Raw genomic sequence first — 21390 nt, 5'->3', positions numbered from 1 at the left:
ATTCTATCCCAGCTCCATTCTTCTGGCTATCGTGTAGTAATCTCCTCATATTCCTCCAGAGCTTCCTCTCTCGTCGTTGCTTTTGAGTGCGGCATGGTACTGCTCTTTCTGCCTCTTTTCGGCAATATGAAGGTGTCCCCCAAGGTAGTGTTCTTGAGCACAATTATTTTTCCTAGTTGCCCTCAATAGTCTTCTGTCCTCCCTTCCTTCTGACATTTACTCTGCTCATTATGTTGATGATCTTACCCTCTGGTGTCAAGGTTATGACTCGCCTTTCCTCCAACGGCAGCTTCAACTTGCAACTAATGCCTTCTCGTCCTGGCCACCAATCATGGCTTCCTGTTCTTTACAACTAAGACTTGTGGTATGACCTTTACTCGGAAGGAGGTTTTTCTTCGACCCCCTTTGCCACTTTATGGTAATCCTGTTTTGTTTAAGGATTCTGCTAAATTTAGTGGTTAATCTTTGAGTGACAAAGACAAAAGAGTGTCAATGTCTCTTACCTCAGTCGAATTCTCTAAGTCAGCTTAAGATTTTGTCACATACTTACTGGTGAGCAGATAGGCGCACGCTTCTCTTTACATTCCTCTCTTGTGCTTTCTGAACTCGATTATGGTCGTCCTGCTTTCTTGTCTGCCTCTCCCTCAACTCTTCGTCGTCTTGATGCTCTTGATGTCTGTCTGTCTGTCTGTCTCTGTCTGTCTGTCTGTCTGTCTGTCTCTGTCTCTTTCAAATAAATAGAAGTTGAATTGTACCAATTATACATGTTGTGCGAGCAACAGCCTATGAGAAGAAAACCTTATGCCAAGTATGTCTTTATTTCACTTCATTAGCAGCGGTGACCGGGAAGGTAAAGTCTGTCAACTATTTATATTTTTTTTCTGATGAGGGATGACGGCTCCTGTTAGCAGTGTGTGTGTGGTGGGAGGGTTGGAGGTGTATATGTTGGGTAGGAGGGTGATCGGTTGACCGCCCGCCCACTGGTCGACAATGCTCGGCACGGTGGCGGCCCATGTACCTGGAGTCCCAGACACGTGTCTTTCTTCTTCCTTTCTCCATTAAACAAAAAACATAGTAGCAGTCACGTGTTGATAAGGGGCGCGTGCGCATGAACGCAGTAATATCCCTAAGTGTGTGTGTGAGAGAGATTATGCCTCGTAGTGTGTTACTTTACCTCACACGAGGAAAGAAGTGTATTGTGCTGCCGCTGCTGCTCTACTGTTAAATATTAGTTTTCGATCTATTACATATGTATTGTTCCTCCCTAAAGTGTGGCTGTCTGCCTGTCTGTTGCTCTGTCTGGGCGAGTGGTAGTCTGTGAAAGTGGAAGTGTGTGGGGGTGGGGGGGGGGGGGGGGGGAGCGCGCGCACGACAGCCTGGGACTGGCTGACCACGAGGCTTAAACATTACCGAGACAAAGGTAGAGATCACCACCTTGGTGAACTGTTTGCGAGCGCTAATGAGGTTCACCTGTCCACTATCCCACTTGCTCGTCAAGCCCCCTCAGTATCGGCTTATATCCCAGCCTGGCAACACATCTACGCTCACTGCTCCGCTTTTAAGTATACCTTCTTCTTTTACTGCTAAATGTTTAACTCCTGCTGCGGCAGCTGTTGCTGCTACTGCTTCCTTTTTGTTACTGCTCCTGCTCCTTAAGTTCTGATACTTATTCTTTATTAACTCCTACTTCCTTTGTTTTTGCTTATTCTTTCTTAACTCCCATCGCTCCTGCTTCCTGTATGTTTTTGCTACTTATTCTTCTAAAACACATTCTGCTTAACTTCTTCCTTTACATATATCTTCTCCACACTCTCCTAAAACACATCTACTCCCCCAAAACGATTCCCTCTCTCTGACAAAAAGGCTGGGGGGAGGAGCTTACAAACTGTATAACCGTTTCACCCATACACCAACTACTTCGTACTTCAGGCTCCTCCCTCCACTCTCTCCTCCAATCTCACTCTTTCTTCTAAACTTCAAAAAAAAAAAAAAAAAAAAAAAAAAAAAAAAAAAAAAAAAGCATCACGACTTTCTCTCTACCTTTCCACGACCATACACACAATACTTGAACACTTCTAGTTCCTTCATCTCTCCGCCAATCACAGTCTTACTTTTCATCTTCAAACCAAAAAAACACGCTACCTTCTCCCAACATTCCCACACAACTTTCACACAACCTTACGCACCTCTTCCCATATTTATCGTACATCTGGCAACACGTCCCCCTCCGCCACCCTATATTGACCCAAACGTTCTAGCAACGTTATTACAGCTTTCGACGTGGCCGAAACTAATCCATCCCTAAATGGAAGGTACGGACTACATCGTAAATCTCCCTCCTTTATATATATATATATATATATATATATATATATATATATATATATATATATATATATATATATATATATATATATATATATATATATATATATATATATATATATATAATTAATTTATTATTATTATTAAATGTCCGAAAAAGTAAGATTAATAATTCTAACACGAATTTTCTCTTTCTTATGTTTCTTTTCACTGTCGATGGTAAATGAAAAATCAATTCTCCAAAATTCATTTTTATTTCTAGTCTGACGCGACACTTGAACGCGTTTCGTAACACCTTATTACATTTTCAAAGACTTTAGTTTACACACACACACACACACACACACACACACACACACACACACACACACACACACACACACACACACACACACACACACAACTATAACCTGCAAACACTAAACAGAGTTCTACTGTGCTATAATTTAAACAGCTTTCATTTTATATACCTGCATTTAGGTGAGGTGATATGTTACAACAGTTTTGGATGAGGTGAAAACAAACTTTCAACACAAGACAGAACACGAAACAATGGGTAAAATATTGGGTAAGTTAAAGGGAAGAATTGAAGTAACTGCAAAGGGCCTATTGGCCCATATTTCTTGATGCTTCTATATTGGTGCGGAGTCTTGAAGTGGGTAGAATATAGTTGTGCATTAATTGGCAGTTGATTGCTGGTGTTGACTTCTTAATGTGTAGTGCCTCGCAGATATCAAGCCGCCTGCTATCACTGTATCTATCAATGATTTCAGTGTTCTTTGTTAAGACTTCTCTGGTGATGGTCTGGTTGTGGGAAGAGATTATATGTTCCTTAATGGAGCCCTGTTGCTTATGAATCGTTAATCGCCTGTAAAGAGAAATTGTTGTCTTGCCTTTATACCGAGTTCTTTGAGGCTTACAGTCCCGAAGTGGGCATTTGAAGGCATAGACGACATTGGTCTCTTTTAAAGCGTTATGCTTTGTGTCTGGAGAGTTTCTCATGAGTAGGTTGGCCGTTTTCTTGGTTTTATAGTACATCGTCAATTGTATCTTCTGATTTTTGTCTGTAGGGATAACGTTCCTATTAACTATCTTTCAGGACCCTTTCCTCCGTTTTATGAGCTGTGGAAAAGAAGTTCCTGTAAAATAGTCTAATAGGGGGTATAGGTGTTGTGTTAGTTGTCTCTTCAGAGGTTGCATGGCATTTCACCTTCTTTCTTATGATGTCTTCAACGAAACCATTGGAGAACCCGTTGTTGCCTTACCCTACAGCATTCTTCATCGACTTGCTTCCATCCTGAGCCCCCTCCCCGCTCAGCTCGTTGTTGCCGTGTGGGGGCTTAGTGGGCGGCTGCCAGAGTGTGATGCTCCTTGGGACAGTCCTCTGTCCTTTTCTAGCCTTGTGCTCCTGCTGCCGTCCTCTCCAATTCTGCTGGGCACCTTTTCCTTTTCCTTCTGTTTCGTTTTTCTCCCCCCCTCTTCTCCTATCTGCTTGCCGTTTTCTGCCGACCTTTTGCTTGTTCTGGTTCTTTCCTTGGACTTCTTCTATTTTGACGCCTGGGTGCTTGAGGAGGCATACTCCTTCACCCGTAGAACTGTAGTACCCGACGTCGAGAGCGAGGGGAACCTTTTATTGTCAATCCCCCTTTCGTCACTGAACCCGATCTCGACGGACTGTCGGTTTCTTAAGGTGGCGTTTGTGGGTGTATACTCACGACGCACCCCTAGGAGGCCCCGGCAAGATCGGCGATAGCTTCTTGTTGGGTGTCCTGCCTCTAATTGTGGCTCCATGGTGGGTGTGGGGGCACATTCGTGAAATAATTTTTTTTCGTAATGATGATGACCCCTGTGTCGGCTGTTTCTGCTTTACCTTCTCAGGCTCGTGGGGTGGGCGACCAAGCCCCCGAGTCAGTCCGTGTTGGAAGACCGGGCTCTGTAGCCTCCGCTGCATTGGGCCCCGACCTTGCTCCTCCTTTGGCCTCTCTGACTCCTTCCCCTGGCTCCCCACCCTCCTCTGTGGTTGGGTCGAGCCCCAAGCCCCCAGTGGTGACTACCTCGTCCCCTGGCGCGGCTCCTTCTCTAGTTGTAACTACTGCGCCTTTTAACCCCTCTCTCTCTGGGGGTTCTCACCGCCGTCCTCGTCACGGCCGCCCTCGCTCGATTCCTTCCAGTTCTGCTACCTATCAAGCCTTGTTTGGTCCCGCTTCGTGGGCCAAATATTTTGATCTCCTCCCTCTTGATTCTGCGCCTCCTGACGATTTCTCCCTCTATCGACATCTCGTTGATTCCGTGGATGCCTCCATTACTTTCAACCCCACTCGTCTCGGTACACGTGTCGTTGCTGCTCCTTCTCAGGATGCTGCTTCCCACTTGGCTGCCTTATCCTGCCTTGGCGAGACCCCTGTTCGGGTCTCGAAGAACGCTCAGTTGAATGCCAGTGTTGGCACCATTCTGCTCCCACGCCATGTTGCGACCGGTGTTTGGGACCTGCGCGACTGCCACGACGATATTAGACATATCCTTGCTGCCCAGGGCCATTCTATTCTCCAGGTGGACACGTTTACTCGTCCCCCTCGTGGTAGTCGCCGTCAACCCCTCCGGGTTGTGAAGATTTCCTTTGATGGTAGGACCCTTCCACCCTCTGTCATTCTTGCTGGTACCAGGTGCTCTGTCCAGGAGTACATTCCTTCTCCTCGGCTCTGTAACAAGTACTGGAGGTTTGGGCATGGTGCCCTCCGCTGCTCTGGGATTGTCTCTGTGTTTTGTGTGGTGGCAAAGGTCACTCTAAGCCGGAGTGCACTTCTCCTCAGGCTCGTTGCCTCAACTGCGGTGAGGCCCATCCTACCTTCTCCCGTGCATGTGTCCATTACAAGCTTGAGGCAGCCGTCCTCAACATGAAGCACCGGGAGCGTTTATTTTTTCCTGAGGCGAGACGCCAGGTTTGCCGGCTCCCGCCTTATGCTAATATCTCTTATGCTCGCATGTTGCGCTCTTCATCTCCTCGTCCTTCCCGCCTTCCTCAGACTCTCAACCGTTTCCAGGCCTTGGACCCTGATACGCCCACTGCCCCCTCCTCTGTTCCTTTGGGTTCTCTCCCGAAGGATCCACCTCCTGGTCCTCTGTCTGGGGTTGCCCTTCTTTCTACCCGGTCTGTCGTGTCTCCTGTGTCTTCTTCCTCGTCTCCCTCCGTTCCTCCTTCCCATCCTTCCCCTCCGTCTCTTGACTCTCCCCGCCGCCTGTCGGTGCGGGCTGATGTCCATCGCTCTCCAAACGGCCGTCATGTGTGCTCTCGTTCGGCTTCTCCTGCTGAGACGCTAGAATCCGTTGCCCAGTACGTGGTTGCTGGGACACCTGTCTCTTTAAGTCAGAAGCGTAAGCCTGGCTCCTCTCCTTCCTCCTCCCCGGCAGGTAAGAAGGTTTCGCTTTCTTCCTCGGCTCCTACTTCTGCTTCTCTCGCTCCTTCCCCTCCCATTTCGGTGGTTGCGCCCCCCTGTTCCTTCTATGGAGGTTTCTTTAGCCCCCACTTCCCTCTCGGTTGCTGCCCTTGCTGAGGTTCGCTCCCCTCTTTCTACCCCTACTCTTCTGCTGCTGTCCTTGACTGCTCCTATCCGTTGTCTCCTCCTCCTCCTCCTCCTCCGGACACCGCCCGCCCTCCTCTGATCTGTTCTCCCGTTTCCTTCCCTCCGTCTTTGCTCAGTTTACCCATGCCCCCTAACCCTGACTTTGCTGACCCTGATCCCGACCCTGATATTCTTTAACGTGCTCTGTTGCTCTTTCGCCTTTGTTTCTTCCTTGTTCTCTGTTTTTGTCCTTTCTCTTCTCGTCGTTGTCCATTCTTCAATGGAACGTTCGAGGTTATTATGCCAATTTCCTCGAACTCCAACTTCTGATTTCGCGGTTTTCGCCCCTTTGTGTCTGTCTCCAGGAGCTGATGCTTGGTGCTCGTCCTGGTCGTTTTCGTGGCTATTCCTTTCTCTCCCCCAGCCGTTGCTTGGGCTTCTAATTCTTCTGCTCTCTTGATTCGTGCTGATGTTCCCTTTGTTCCTTTACTTTTTTCTTCGCCTCTCCACTGTTCTGCTGCTCGGGCTTCTAATTCTTCTGCTCTCTTGATTCGTGCTGATGTTCCCTTTGTTCCTTTACTTTTTCTTTGCCTCTCCATTGTTCTGCTGCTCGTATCTTTGTGGGGAAATGGTACACAGTTTGTTCCATTTATCTCCCGAGTGTCCCGCTTTCTCTTTCTGATTTGAAACGCCTCCTTGACTCCTTGCCGGAGCCTGTGCTCCTGCTGGGTCACTTCAATTGTCGTCATTCTCTTTGGGGTGACGTTCTGACGAATACCCGGGGTCGCCTTCTTGAGCCGTTTCTCCTCTCTTCTTCCCTGTCTCTTCTGAATTCTGGTGAGCCCACTCATTTGGACTCTCGTACTCGCACCCTTTCTTGTCTTGATCTTTCTCTCTCCTCTTCTTCTCTTTACTTAGATTTCACGTGGCAGGTTCTTGATGACCTCCATGGAAGTGATCATTTCCCCATCCTTGTTTCCTTTTTCTCTTTTCACCCTTCCCTCTCTTTCCCTAGGTGGCAGTTTGCTAAGGCAGACTGGACCCTATTTACCCTCAGTGCTACTCTCTCTGACCTCTCCCTTCTGCCTCTCTCACGCTCTCCTCCTTTTTCATGACTCTGTCTTCAACGCTGCCCTCCGCTCTATCCCTCGCTCTTCCTCTCGGGGTCCACGGAAGTGCGTTCCCTGGTGGAATGCGGACTGTGCTTGGGCTGTCCGCTGTAAGCATGCAGCCTGGAAGAGGCAGCGCCGTAGGCAGACGACCAATTCTTTTCTTTTCTTTCGGAAAGCGAGTGCGGTGGCCCGTAGGGCCATCCGTACGGCTAAACGTGAATGTTGGGCATCTTATGTCTCGACAATTACGACCGAAACTCCTCTGGCCCAGATCTGGAAGCGTATCCGCAAGATAGCGGGTAAGTTCGTTCCCGATGTTTCACCGGTCCTTCCCCTCCACGATACTCTTGTGGCGGACCCGTTGCAGGTCGCTTCCGTACTGGGTTCCCACTTTTCTTCTGTTAGCTCTGGTCTACATCTTCCCCAATCTTCTTCGTAAACCTGTCCTAGAGTCTCGTCCTTTAGATTTCTGCACTCATCTTCAGCTTCCCTATAATGATCCCTTCTCTCTCTCTGAACTTCGTTCTGCCCTGGCCCTCTGCGGTTCTACGGCGGCGGGCTCCGATGGTATTCATTATGAGATGCTTCGCCATCTCCCTCCGTGCACGTCTCGGTATTTACTGAGTCTGTATAATCGGATCTGGGAGTCGTCGTCAGTCCCTGAGGACTGGCTCGATGCCGTTGTCCTCCCTGTTCGCAAACCGGGGTCTCTGGGTACTTCCCCTAAGGACTTTCGCCCTATTGCTCTCACAAGATGTGTCTGCAAACTCTTTGAACGTATGGTTAACGTTCGTCTGATGTGGTTCCTGGAACACCATCACCTCCTCTCCCCTTCTCAATTTGGTTTCCGCAAGTGCCGCAGCACGACAGTTGTCCTGGTGAACGTGGAGGTCTATATTCGTACTGCTTTTGCTGCGAAGACCTCCGTTGTTGCCGTCCTTTTTGACCTGGAAAAGGCTTACGACACCACTTGGCGATATCATATTCTATCTCAACTTCATTCTTTTGGCCTTCGCTGTCATCTCCCTCTCTTTCTCAGCAGCTTCCTCTCCCGTCGTTCCTTTCGGGTGCGCCTTGGTACCGCTCTTTCTGCCTCTTTTCAGCAATTCGAAGGTGTGCCCCAGGGTAGTGTTCTGAGCACTACTATTTTTCTGGTTGCCCTCAATGGTCTTCTTTCCTCTCTTCCTTCTGGTGTCTTCTCCGCTCTCTATGTCGATGATCTTACCCCTTGCTGTCAGGGTGATAATTCGCCTCTCCTTCAGCGCCGGCGTCAACTTGCAATTGATGCCGTGTCGTCTTAGGCCACCGATCATGGCTTCAAGTTCTCTACTTCTAAGACTTGTGCCATGACTTTTTCGCGGAAACGGGTTGTTCTTCGTCCCTCTTTGTCACTTTATGGTCATCCCCTTGAATACAAAGATTCCACGAAGCTTTTGGGATTATTCCTGGACACTCGTTTGTCTTGGTCTCCCCATATCTCTTACCTCCGTGTTGAGTGCTCTAAGGCCCTTACCCTCCTTCGGGTCTTGTCCCATACTACTTGGGGGGCAGATAGGTTATCTCCTTGCTTTACATTCCTCTCTCGTCCTGTCTAAGCTCGATTATGGTTGCCCTGCTTACTCGTCTGCTTCTCCTTCTACTCTTCGCCGTCTTGATGCTTTGCACCATACTGGGTTGCGCCTCAGTTCTGGTGCCTTTCGTTCGACTCCTGTAATTAGCTTGTATGTTGACACTGGCTTCCTGTCTCTCCAGGACCGCCGTGATCGCTACTGTCTTCGCTATCTTGCGCGGTCCTTACAACATCCTTCCTCTCGCCTCTGTCGTGCTTTAACTTTTACCCCTCCTGCGGTTACTGTTCCTCTTCACCACCTCCCTCTTTCTGTCCGGTTATCTCGCCTCCAGGATTCTCTTTCGGTTCGTATTTCTAATGTTTCTTCTCGTGTTGTTCCTTCTTTGCCCCCATGGAGAGTCCCTCTTCCGTGGTTTTGTACTTCCTTGACCCGTATCACTAAAGCTTTAACCCCTCCTACGGTTCTAAAACGCCTTTTCCTCGAGCACTTTTCTTCTCACTCCCGCTCCGTTTCTGTCTTAACCGATGGGTCAAAGTCGGCGGACGGTGTTGGCTACTGTTGTTTTTCATGATCGCACTTATATGTGTCGCATACCTCCGGAGACTAGCATCTTTACAGCGGAACTTTATGCTATTCTCTATGCTCTTCGTCTCCTGCTTTCTCGTTGTCAGTCTTCCTTTGTAGTTGTTGTTGACTCTCGTAGTGCCCTCATGGCTCTCGGGTCCTTTAATCCGTTTCATCCAGTAGTTGTCGAGATCCAGCATTGGCTGTTTCTTGTTCACAGTAAATTTAAGTCGGTTGAGTTTTGTTGGGTTCCCAGCCATATTGGTGTGCCTTTAAATGAGCGTGCGGATGCTGCCGCCAAGGAAGCTGTCCGCTCGTCCCATCTCTCGTAAAGGCATTCCGTATTCCGACTTTTACCCGGTTATCCATTCCTCAGTCCTTACTTGTTGGCAGGCTTTTTGGTTGTCTGTTACTGGTAACAAGCTACGTACTCTTAAATGTTGTTTCCTCGTGGCCGTCCTCCTTCCACCGTAACCGGCGGTGGGAAACAGCTCTGGCGAGGTTGCGTATTGGCCATACTCGCTTAACCCATGGTCACTTGATGGAGCGCCGCCCTGCTCCTTATTGTCCTAGTTGCATTGTCCCTCTTACGGTCGTGCATGTCCTTCTTGAATGTCCTGACTTCCAGGACGAGCGTGTGTCTTGCTTTCCGACCGCCCCTCGCGGTCACCTGTCCCTCAATAGAATTCTTTGAATCGAATACTTTTGATATCGTTCGCCTTATGCGTTTTTGTTCTCGTATTGGCATCCTTGGTGATATTTAGTGGCCTCTGATTATTTTGCGCATTTGATGGTGCAACATAGCCCTCCCGGTTTGGTGCCTTCTTTTGATAATTACTTACTTACTTCCATCCTAAGCTGTGGCTGAGAGCACGGTCGACATAAGCGTTAACAACACTCCTCTTGTACCTGTCTGGGCAGTCACTGTTGGCATTGAGGCACATTCCTATATTTGTTTCCTTAGTGTAGACTGCAGTGTGGAAACCTGTTACATCTGTTACATGACTGTTACATCTAGAAAGGGCAACTTCTCATCCTTCTCCATCTCGTATGTGAAACGCAACACAGAATGCCTCTCAAATGCCTCCTTCAGCTCCTGCAGATGTCTAACATCAGGTACCTGTCTGTTGGCCGGTACCTGTAACGGCCAACAGACAGGTACATGTACCGGACGGCCACGAGGGTACCTGGCCGGTACCTGTACCGGCCAAGCTACTCGTGAGAAACTCTCCAGACACAAAGCAGAACGCTTTAAAAGAGACCAATGTCGTCTATGCTTTCAAATGCCCACTTCGGGACTGTAAGCCTCAAAGAACTTGATAGGTACCTTGCCTATATACCGTCAACATACCTGCAGTATATGGCAGGATTCAAGTTCATGTCGACTAAGACCTTTTGTTCGATGGTACCCATGTAGAAGTTTGCAAACAGGACACCTAGGGAAGAACGTATGGCAACCCCATCTACTTGCTTGTACATGTGCCCATCCGGGCTCAAGAAAGGTAGTAGTTTCCTTAGAATGTTTTCTGGTATGTCAAGAGGAGTACAGGCCGGATCACGATAAACTCTGTCCGCTATCATCACGATTGTTTCATCCACAGGTACGTTGGTAAACAGTGATTCTACATCCAACGAGATAATATATATATATATATATATATATATATATATATATATATATATATATATATATATATATATATATATATATGTGTGTTATATCACGAAAATAAACACGTGATTAAGAATGTGACAATGTCAGACCACGGAGGAAAAATGAAACAGGAAATTTCCTTAAGTACTTTGGTATATTAAATACATCTTCAGAAGGTAGTAGGTCTGACATTGTGATATATATATATATATATATATATATATATATATATATATATATATATATATATATATATATATATATATATATATATATATATATTGTGACGGTAACACTTTGGTGTTCGGCTGTTCAAAAGCTAGGGGTATGGCCTTGTCACATATAGAAACAAAAAAATAGAAAATCTGGAACTTCGTCTGTGGTAAGGTAAAGGGAAGACACACAAAACACAAGTAAATTTAACAATGAGATTTTAATTACGTTAGAAAAGCAAAACATGAATAAAATGGACATACAAATTGGAACATAAAATCAATCAATCAAAATAATAAGAATAATCAAATGACAAAATGAAAAGTTACGTTAAGACAAGTGAGTAATAACAAGTGTATAACAAACAATGTAAATATGGGTGCCGGAATATTGGCTTAAGCTACCACCTCTCTTAGTACACGTAAGCCACAGCTTAGTCTACCAACGAGACGTGTTAACTTGATGAAAGCACTGGATATTCTGAGGTCTGGCGGTCGTGTGGCCCCAGACATCAGGTAGTGTGGTGGGTGGAGGGCAGGTGCAACTGGACCCGCAGCCAATCAGCGATGAGCTGGCGACAGACAGGTAGTTTGGTGATTCGAGGTGGAGCAGGTGTTCCTGGCTGCATACGTTTTGCGCTCTGGCAAACCTTGGTGGTGTAATTGTTGGATATTTCTTCCATATTAGTTGTATAGAGATGTATTTAACGACGTATTTTGGAGGGAAGAGCAGGTTCAATCTCTTGAAGGAGATTATCGTCACAACTCTCCCCCGAAGCCTGCGGTTCTGGAAGAAGTACGTCGTTCTGTGGTGGAGTAATAGATGGAGTCGCTTCTACTTCATAAACTCTGGAGAGGGCATCGGCTATGATGTTGTCAGAACCCTTGATATAGCGGATCTCCAGGTTGAAATCTTGTAAATACAAAGCCCATCGTAGAAGACGCTGGTTAGTGAATTGGGCTTGATGTAGGAAGCGGAGAGGGTTGTGGTCTGAGAAGATGGTTGTAGACCTGGCGCCTTGTAGGTACGGAGCGAAGTGTTGGAGGTTCAGGACGATGGATAGTAGCTCCTTTTCAATAGTGCTGTAGTTCCTCTGGTGTGGTTTCAATTTGTAGCTGTAGTAGCTGACAGGTAGAACCTCCTGGCCTCGTTGTTGCATCAGGACACCACCAACGCCGGTACCACTGGCGTCGACATGAAGGACGAAAGGCTTGGTGATATCTGGCGAGGCGAGAATGGGATTAGAACAGAGGAGGAATTTGAGTTGTTCGAAAGCAACGGTTTGCTGCATGGTCCAATTATACCGTTGCTTGGGACTGGTTAATAGAATTAGAGGTGTGGCGACTGTACTGAAATTCCTCACAAACCTACGGTAGTAGGAGGCAAGACCAAGGAAGCGCAGGAGCTGCTTCCTGGTGGTAGGCTGTGGATACTGTTGGATGGCTTGAGTGTGTGAGTCTAACGGAGCAAGGCTGCCACTCCCAATAACATGACCCAGATAACGCACTTTACCTTTCGCGAAGGTGGACTTGCCCAGGTTGATGGTGAGGCCGGCTGTCAGGAGCTTGGAGAACAGACGTCGCAGCTGGAGCAGATGTTCACTCCAGGTGTTGGATGCTACGACGATATCGTCCAGGAAGGCGTATGTGTTATCCAAGCCCTGGATGACACGGTTGACAGCTCTCTGAAAGGTGGCCGGGGCATTACATAGTCCGAAAGGAAGGCGTTCATATCTGAAAAGTCCAAAAGGAGTGATGAAGGCAGATATCTCTTTAGCTCGCTCCGTTAGACACACTTGATAGTACCCCTTAAGCAAGTCCACTTGGGACATGTACTGGGCACTACCAATGGCGTCAAGGATGTCATCTATCCTAGGCAAGGGGTAAGCATCCTTGACAGTTACTTTATTGAGTTTTCGATAGTCGGTACATAACCGCACCTTACCTTGGGGTTTGGGCACCAAGATACAGGGTGAGGCCCAGGGGGACTCACAAGGTGTAGCCAGTCCATGATCCAAGAGGTACTGCACCTCAGCACGCATGACTTCCTTCTTGCTCGGGCTGATTCGGTAGAAGGGTTGACGAATCGGCCGGGTGTCGGGGAGCAGTTGGATGTCGTGCTGGGTAACATTACACTCTTGGGGGTCATCTCGGAACAACTCCTGATGTTCTCTGAAGATCTTGACAAGAGGTGCACTATGATTATCCTGAAAGTATTTGGGAAGATCATTAAGGATTTCGGAATTAGAAAGCGCTGACTCCTTGTCAGTGCTTTCGGGAGGAGAAGCTGGGAAGGTCTCACTGTGGATGTAGGGTTCTGTGAAGGTAGAATAATTGATCAGGACAGTGGGAGGAGTACCATTATATTGCTTCAGGAGGTTGACGTGGCACAGCTGGGTCTTCCGCCGCCTATCTGGAGTCTCTATAACGTAGTTGTTGTTATTTCTGCACTCCTTGACGCGGTAGGGTCCTGAAAACCTGTTTTGTAAAGGTGAACCTGGGATAGGAAAGTATGCTAGGACGAAGTCTCCCGGCTTAAATTTTCTTACATTGCTGGTCTGGTCGTAATGAGTCTTCATCCTCTCCTGGGCTTTCAATAGATTATCATGGGCAAAACGGTGGACTCTCTCTAAAATGTGTTGAAGGTTTTGAAGAAACTGGGGCACATTCTGATGCTCACTGAAGGTGGCATCTCGGAGAGAGTCTTTGAAAGCCTTAAGGGGAGTACGGCACTTACGGCCGTAGAGCATCTCATAAGGAGATACTCCTAGGGACTCATTGGGAAGACTTTTGTAAATACACATTATAAGGTCGATTTGCTTATCCCAATCCTTAGAGGTTTCACTACAAAACTTTTTCAAGAGTGCTTTGATAGTCTGATGACTACGCTCAAGAGAACCCTGTGAAGCAGGATGATAGGGGCTGGACAATACCTGTTTGATGTTGAACTCCTCCAGTGTCCTTTTGAAGAGATCACTGGTGAAGTTGGTACCACAGTCGCTCTGAATCTCCCTGGGAAATCCGTATTGAGTGAAGATCTTCAATAGATGTTTTACAACCGTAGCAGCCGTGATGTTCTTCACTGGAACTGCTATGGGAAATCTGGTGGTAGGACACAGGATGGTTAAGATATAGGCGTTACCTGAACTGGTCCGAGGTAAAGGACCAACACAGTCTATTATAAGTCTGTGGAAAGGTTCCGCAGGCACCTGTATGGGAATCAGTGGCGCTCTGGGAATGGAGATGTTCGGTTTGCCTGCCATCTGACATGTATGACAGTTTTACGTACTGTTTGACGCTATTTACCATACCTGGCCAGTAGTAGTCTTGACGAATTCCATGGTAAGTTTTGTTGAATCCGTAGTGGGAGAGTGCTCCGTGGGCCAGGTGTAGAATAGTGGGCCGCAGGCTGGTAGGAATCACAAGTTGTTCGATGTTGGCCCAATCGTCGTCGTCCTTCAGTTTACTGGGTCTATATCTGCGGTAGAGCAAGTCGTTCTCTAGGAAGAACCCAGGAATACTGTCGGGTTGAGTCTCAGCCAGGAAAAACAATGGTGTTAAAGTAAGATCTTCCCTCTGTAACTTACGGAACTCCAACTTGGTCAGATTCGGGGGTAGTTTCTGAGGGTCTTGAGGGACAGCGGTAGCAGTAGAGTCAGCTGGCTGTGGACGTGCGGCTTGTGCACGGGTGGTCACGAGAACCGGAGGAGAAACTTCATCACTCTCTTGAACCTTTGCTGGAACATACGCTAGAATAGGGTTTATTGGCACAGAGTTACACACCTGGGGTTTGTCCATGACGATCAGGTTGGTCGGTTGCAGGTCTTCTGCCAAGTCGTTGCCTAGGAGAAGTTGCACTCCAGGCATGGGAAAAGGCTTTTCCCTGACGGCGACTTGGACTTCTCCGTTCACGTAGGGACAATCCAGGTGGACTCTGGCGAGAGGGTATGGAGTGGTAGCAGTGAGGTCAGTGATGAAGACAGTTTCTCCGGTGTAGACGATGTTGGGCACAGCCGACTTCAAGATGATCGATTGAAGAGCCGCTGTGTCCCTCAAGATCTTCAATTTGAAACGTCCCTCCGGATTTGAACCGTTGGCAGAGACAGTTCCAGTATACAGGTGGTTACTGAAAAGAGAAAGATCATTAACATTAACACCAACATTCATCACAGGCTTACCGGACTTAGGAGGAGTTGGTTTGGGTCTCTGTGGGTCAGTGGTTCCCTTGAATTGAGACTTACCACACTTGTCTATGGTATGTCCATAGAGTCTACAATACTTGCAGTACAATTGCGAGCCAGCTTGATCGGTGTTCACTTTCTCGTAACTGTACCACGACTTCTTATTGGAGGATGGTTCGGGTGTCAGCCGGTGGATGAGGCTGTAAGTGTCAGCCGACTTGGCACACTTCAGGTAGTCGGTTTCTTCTTTATCTGCTAAGTAGAGACGGACAGGAGGCGGCACACGTCTCAAGAATTCTTCAACAAGCATCAGGTTGACGAGTTCTGTAAAAGTAGAGACATGTGCTGCTTCCAGCCATTTCATGAAATATCTTCGTTTTGTGTTAGCAAACTCGAGGAAGGTAGTGGTACTTGCCTTCAGGTGGTCACGGAATTTCCTTCTATAACTTTCTGTGGAAAGGAGGTAGGCGTCCAACACTGCTTGTTTCAGAGTGTGGTAGTCATTCTCAGACGCCAAAGTACTGAGTGTGAATGCAGCTCTACCTGTAAGATGGACTCTGAGAAGTGTGGCCCATTGGTCGACAGGCCAACTGAGTTGATTAGCAAGGGTTTCAAAGGTGGTGAAAAACACATCAACTTCTGCTTCTACAAAGGATGGCATTAACTTACTTGCATGTGATATATTAAAACTGACGGGAAGATTGGCAGTAGCTTGCTGGCGTTGAGTGAAGTGTGAAGTTTCCAACGCGAATTCTCGTTGACGACACTCTAGAGCCAGAGTCGCTTGTTGCTTGTCATGCTCGCGTTGCATCTCCAACTCGCGTTGTTTGGTTTCAAGCTGTACTCGTTCCCGCTCCTGGAGCATTGCAACCTCACGTTCCTGGAGGGCGAGTTCACGTTCCTTGAGGGCGATTTCACGTTCGTGTTCGTCCTTTCGTATGGCAGCCGCTTCTCTTTGTTGTTCGAGGGCTTCCCTTTGCTGTTCGCGGGCTTCCCTTTGCTGCTCACGTTCAATCTTGGCCAGCTCTAGTTTGAGTTTCATCGTCGCCAAATCAGTTTTATCTGCAATATAGTAAGTTTCGTGAGTTTCAGAGTCTATCTTACATTGCTCTAAGAAATGATCCAGCAACAGGTTGTGTATTTCACTCTTGTTGGCTTGGTAGGGAACTGTTAGTTGATACTCATGTGCAAGAGTTTGTAATTCAGTCTTCTTGGCATGACCTAAAGTCCCTATTGCACCTGCTGGATCTGCACGGAAAGCTTGGAGACGAAACATGGTGAAATTAGCAAATAAATGTATAACGAATATTCAGTTATAGTGAATGTCAGAAACAGGACAACGTGGCAACCGATACCTATCCTGTGGGATCTTTAACAATTAAAGTTAAGTAAAAGATGTTAAATGATTAATTTAAATCAAGGGCGCAGAAAATCTTGTACCCGGTACTCATGTAAGAGGATAAGGGCAAGAAAATCCTACTAACAAATGAAACAGTTTCGAAAACAAATGAAACGGTTAATTGCCTCAAAAGTAAAATTGGTAGTCCAAGGATGTAGGCATACCTTGCCGAGTCTCTATAGGACATAAAGCAAGTTTTTCCTACTGAATTTAATATGATACTTACAGAATTAGCGAACTTTTGTGCTCTGAAAAAGTAAGCTAATTCCCTACCATTGTATATATCATCATCTCTGACTGACGTGTAGGGGTGCGAGGTGTCAACTGGTGACGAGAACTGCTGCTGAGGTCCCAATTCAGCAACTAAAGTTCGAGCTAGAGGAACTATGGCCCTCTTTGTCCTCCTACAGTCAGATTGCAGAAGATTGGGTGCTCTTGACCCGGGGCAGACCACAGTACCAGGGTACCAATATGATGATTTGTCAAAAATGAGAAATATCCAAGGGACAAAGATGGTAAACACGAGTAATAACACGGAGGGAGAGATGACCAATTAAGAGCATGACTGCGGCCTACAGTCACCACGTAATCCAAAGTTGTCTCACCTTCACCATATGTTACTCTCGTAATGCACAATACACCGCACCATATAAAAAATGAAATTGAATATGAAAAATAGTAAAAGCTACGTTAACAAAGTTAAATACGCTTACCATTAATTACCACTTGGCACCAGTACCTGAGTGAAGCTCCTAAGACAGGCCCCCAATTAATATGTGACGGTAACACGTTGGTGTTCGGCTGTTCAAAAGCTAGGGGTATGGCCTCATCACATACAGAAAAAAAATAGAAAATCTGGAACTTCTTCTGTGGTAAGGTAAGGAGAAGACACACAAAACACAAGTAAATTTTAACAATGAAATTTTAATTACGTTAAAGAAAGCAAAACATTAATGAAATGGACACACAAATTCGTATAATAAAATCAATCAAAGTAATAAGAATAATCGAATGACAAAATGAAAAGTTACGTTAAGACAAATGAACAAATAACAAGAGTATGGCAAACAATGGAAATAGGTGCCGGAATATTGGCTTCAAGCTATCACCTCTCTTAGTACACCTAAGCCACAGCTTAGTCTACCAAGAAGACGTGTTAACCTTATGAAACCCCCTCCCCGCTCAGCTCGTTGTCGCCGTGTGGGGGCTTCGTGGGCGGCTGCCGGAGTGTGATGCTCCTTGGGACAGTCCTCTGTCCTTTTCTAGCCTTGTGCTCCTGCTGCCGTCCTCTCCAATTCTGCTGGGCATCTTTTCCTTTTCCTTCTGTTTCGTTTTTCTCCCCCCTCTTCTCCTATCTGCTTGCCGTTTCCTGCCGACCTTTTGCTCGTTCTGGTTCTTCCCTTGGACTTCTTCTATTTTGACGCGCGGGTGCTTGACGAGGCATACTCTTGCACCCGTAGAACTGTAGTACCCGACGTCGAGAGCGAGGGGAACCTTTTATTGTCAATCCCCCTTTCGTCACTGAACCCGATCTCGACGGACTGTCGGTTTCTTAAGGTGGCGTTTGTGGGGCGTATACTCACGACGCACCCCTAGGAGGCCCCGACATGATCGGCGATAGCTTCTTGTTGGGTGTCCTGCCTCTAATTGTGGCTCCATGGTGGGTGTGGGGGCACATTCGTGAATGAATTCTTCTTTTCGTCAAGATGATGACCCCTGTTTCGGCTGCTTCTGGCTTACCTTCTCAGGCTGGTGGGGTGGGCGACCAAGCCCCCGAGTCGGTCCGTATTGGAAGACCGGGCTCTGTAGCCTCCGCTGCATTGGGCCCCGACCTTGCTCCTCCTTTGGCCTCTCTGACTCCTTCCCCTGGCTCCCCTCCCTCCTCTGTGGTTGGGTCGAGCCCCAAGCCCCCAGTGGTGACTACCTCGTCCCCTGGCGCGGCTCCTTCTCTAGTTGTAACTACTGCGCCTTTTAACCCCTCTCTCTCTCTGGGGGTTCTCACCGCCGTCCTCGTCACGGCCGCCCTCGCTCGATTCCTTCCATTTCTGCTACCTATCAAGCCTTGTTTGGTCCCGCTTCGTAGGCCAAATATTTTGATCTCCTCCCTCTTGATTCTGCGCCTCCTGACGATTTCTCCCTCCGACATCTCATTGATTCCGTGGATGCCTCCATTACTTTCAACCCCACTCGTCTCGGTACACGTGTCGTTGCTGCTCCTTCTCAGGATGCTGCTTCCCGCTTGGCTGCCTTATCCTGCCTTGGCGAGACCCCCGTTCGGGTCTCGAAGAACGCTCAGTTGAATGCCAGTGTTGGCACTATTTTGCTCCCGCCCCATGTTGCGACCGGTGTTCGGGACCTGCGCGACTGCCACGACGATATTCGACATATCCTTGCTGCCCAGGGCCATTCTATTCTCCAGGTGGACACGTTTACTCGTCCCCCTCGTGGTAGTCGCTGTCAACCCCTCCGGGTTGTGAAGATTACCTTTGATGGTAGGACCCTTCCACCCTCTGTCATTCTTGCTGGTGCCAGGTGCTCTGTCCAGGAGTACATTCCTTCTCCTCGGCTCTGCAACAAGTGCTGGAGGTTTGGGCATGGTGCCCTCCGCTGCTCCGGGACTGTCTCTCTCTGTCCTGTGTGTGGTGGCGAAGGTCACTCTAAGTCGGAGTGCACTTCTCCCCAGGCTCGTTGCCTCAACTGCGGTGAGGCCCATCCTACCTTCTCCCGTGCGTGTGTCCATTACAAGCTTGAGGCAGCCGTCCTCAACCTGAAGCACCGGGAGCGTTTATCTTTTCCTGAGGCGAGGCGCCAGGTTCGCCGGCTCCCGCCTTATGCTAATATCTCTTATGCTCGCGTGTTGCGCTCTTCCTCTCCTCGTTCTTCCCGCCTTCCTCAGACTCGCAACCGTTTCCGGGCCTTGGACCCTGATGCGCCCACTGCCCCCTCCTCTGTTCCTTTGGGTTCTCTCCCGAAGGATCCTCCTCCTGGTCCTCTGTCTGGGGTTCCCTTTCCTTCTACCCGGTCTGTCGTGTCTTCTGTGTCTTCCTCGTCCCCCTCCGATCCTCCTTCCCATCCTCTTCCTCCATCTATCGGCTCTCCCCACCGCCTGTCGGTGCGGGCGGATGTCCATCGCTCTCCTAAGGGCCGTCGTGTGTGCTCTCGTTCGGCTTCTCCTGTTGAGACACTGGAATCCGTTGCCCGGTACGTAGTTGCTGGGACACCGGTCTCTTTAAGTCAGAAGCGTAAGCCTGGCTCCTCTCCTTCCTCTTCCCCGGCGGGTAAGAAGGCTTCGCTTTCTTCCTCAGCTCCTCCTCCTGGCTCTGTTGCTCCTTCCCCTCCCGTTTCCGTGCTTGCGCCCCCTGTTCCTGCTATGGAGGTTTCATTGGCCACTGCTTCCCTTTCGGTTGCTGCTCTTGCTGGCGTGCGCTTCCCTCTTTCTACTCCCCTTCTTCCTGCTGCTGTCCTTGACTGCTCCTCTCCGTTGTCTCCTCCTCTTCCTCCTCCTCCGGACTCTGCTCGCCCACCTCTGATCTGTTCTCCTGTTTCCTTCCCTCCGTCTTTGCTCAGTTTACCCATGCCCCCTAACCCTGACTTTGCTGACCCTGAACCTGACCCTGATATTCTTTAACGTGCTCTGTTGCTCTTTCGCCTTTGTTTCTTCCTTGTTCTCTTTTTTTGTCCTTTCTCTTCTCGTCGTTGTCCATTCTTCAATGGAACGTTCGAGGTTATTACGCCAATTTCCTCGAACTCCAACCTCTGATTTCGCGGTTTTCGCCCCTTTGTGTCTGTCTCCAGGAGCCGATGCTTGGTGCTCGTCCAGGTCGTTTTCGTGGCTATTCCTTTCTCTCTCTTCCCCCCCCCCCCAGCCATTGCTGGGGCTTCTAATTCTTCTGCTCTCTTGATTCGGGCTGATGTTCCCTTTGTTCCTTTACTTTTTCCTTCGCCTCTCCATTGTTCTGCTGCTCGTATCTTTGTGGGGAAATGGTACACAGTTTGTTCCATTTATCTCCCCCCGAGTGTCCCGCTCTCTCTTCCTGATTTGAAACACCACCTACACTCCTTGCCGGAGCCTGTACTCCTGCTGGGTGACTTCAATTGTCGTCATTCTCTTTGGGGTGACGTTCTGACGAATACCCGGGGTCGCCTCCTTGAGCCGTTTCTCCTCTCTTCTTCCCTGTCTCTTCTGAATTCTGGTGAGCCCACTCATTTGGACTCTCGGACTCGCACCCTTTCTTGTCTTGATCTTTCTCTCTGCTCTTGTTCTCTTTACTTAGATTTCACATGGCAGGTTCTTGATGACCTCCATGGAAGTGATCATTTCCCCATCCTTGTTTCCTTTTTCTCTTTTCGTCCTTCCCTCTCTTTCCCTAGGTGGCAGTTTGATAAGGCAGACTGGACCCTATTTACCCTCAGTGCTGCTCTCTCTGACCTCTCCCTTCTGCCTCTCTCTCACGCTCTCCTCCTTTTTCATGACACTGTCTTCAACGCTGCCCTCCGCTCTATTCCTCGCTCTTCCTCTCGGGGTCCACGGAAGTGCGTTCCCTGGTGGAATGCGGACTGTGCTCGGGCTGTCCGCTGTAAGCGTGCAGCCTGGAAGAGGCAGCGCCGTAGGCAGACGACCGATTCTTTTCTTTTCTTTCGGAAAGCGAGTGCGGTGGCCCGTAGGGCCATCCGTACGGCTAAACGTGAATGTTGGGCATCTTATGTCTCAACAATTACGTCCGAGACCCCTCTGGCCCAGATCTGGAAGCGTATCCGCAAGATAGCGGGTAAGTTCGTTCCCGATGTTTCACCGGTCCTTCACCTCCATGA

Source organism: Procambarus clarkii, chromosome 19 (assembly GCF_040958095.1).
Source record: "Procambarus clarkii isolate CNS0578487 chromosome 19, FALCON_Pclarkii_2.0, whole genome shotgun sequence".
In the NCBI taxonomy this organism is placed as follows: domain Eukaryota; kingdom Metazoa; phylum Arthropoda; class Malacostraca; order Decapoda; family Cambaridae; genus Procambarus; species Procambarus clarkii.
This window is presented reverse-complemented; position numbering follows the sequence as displayed.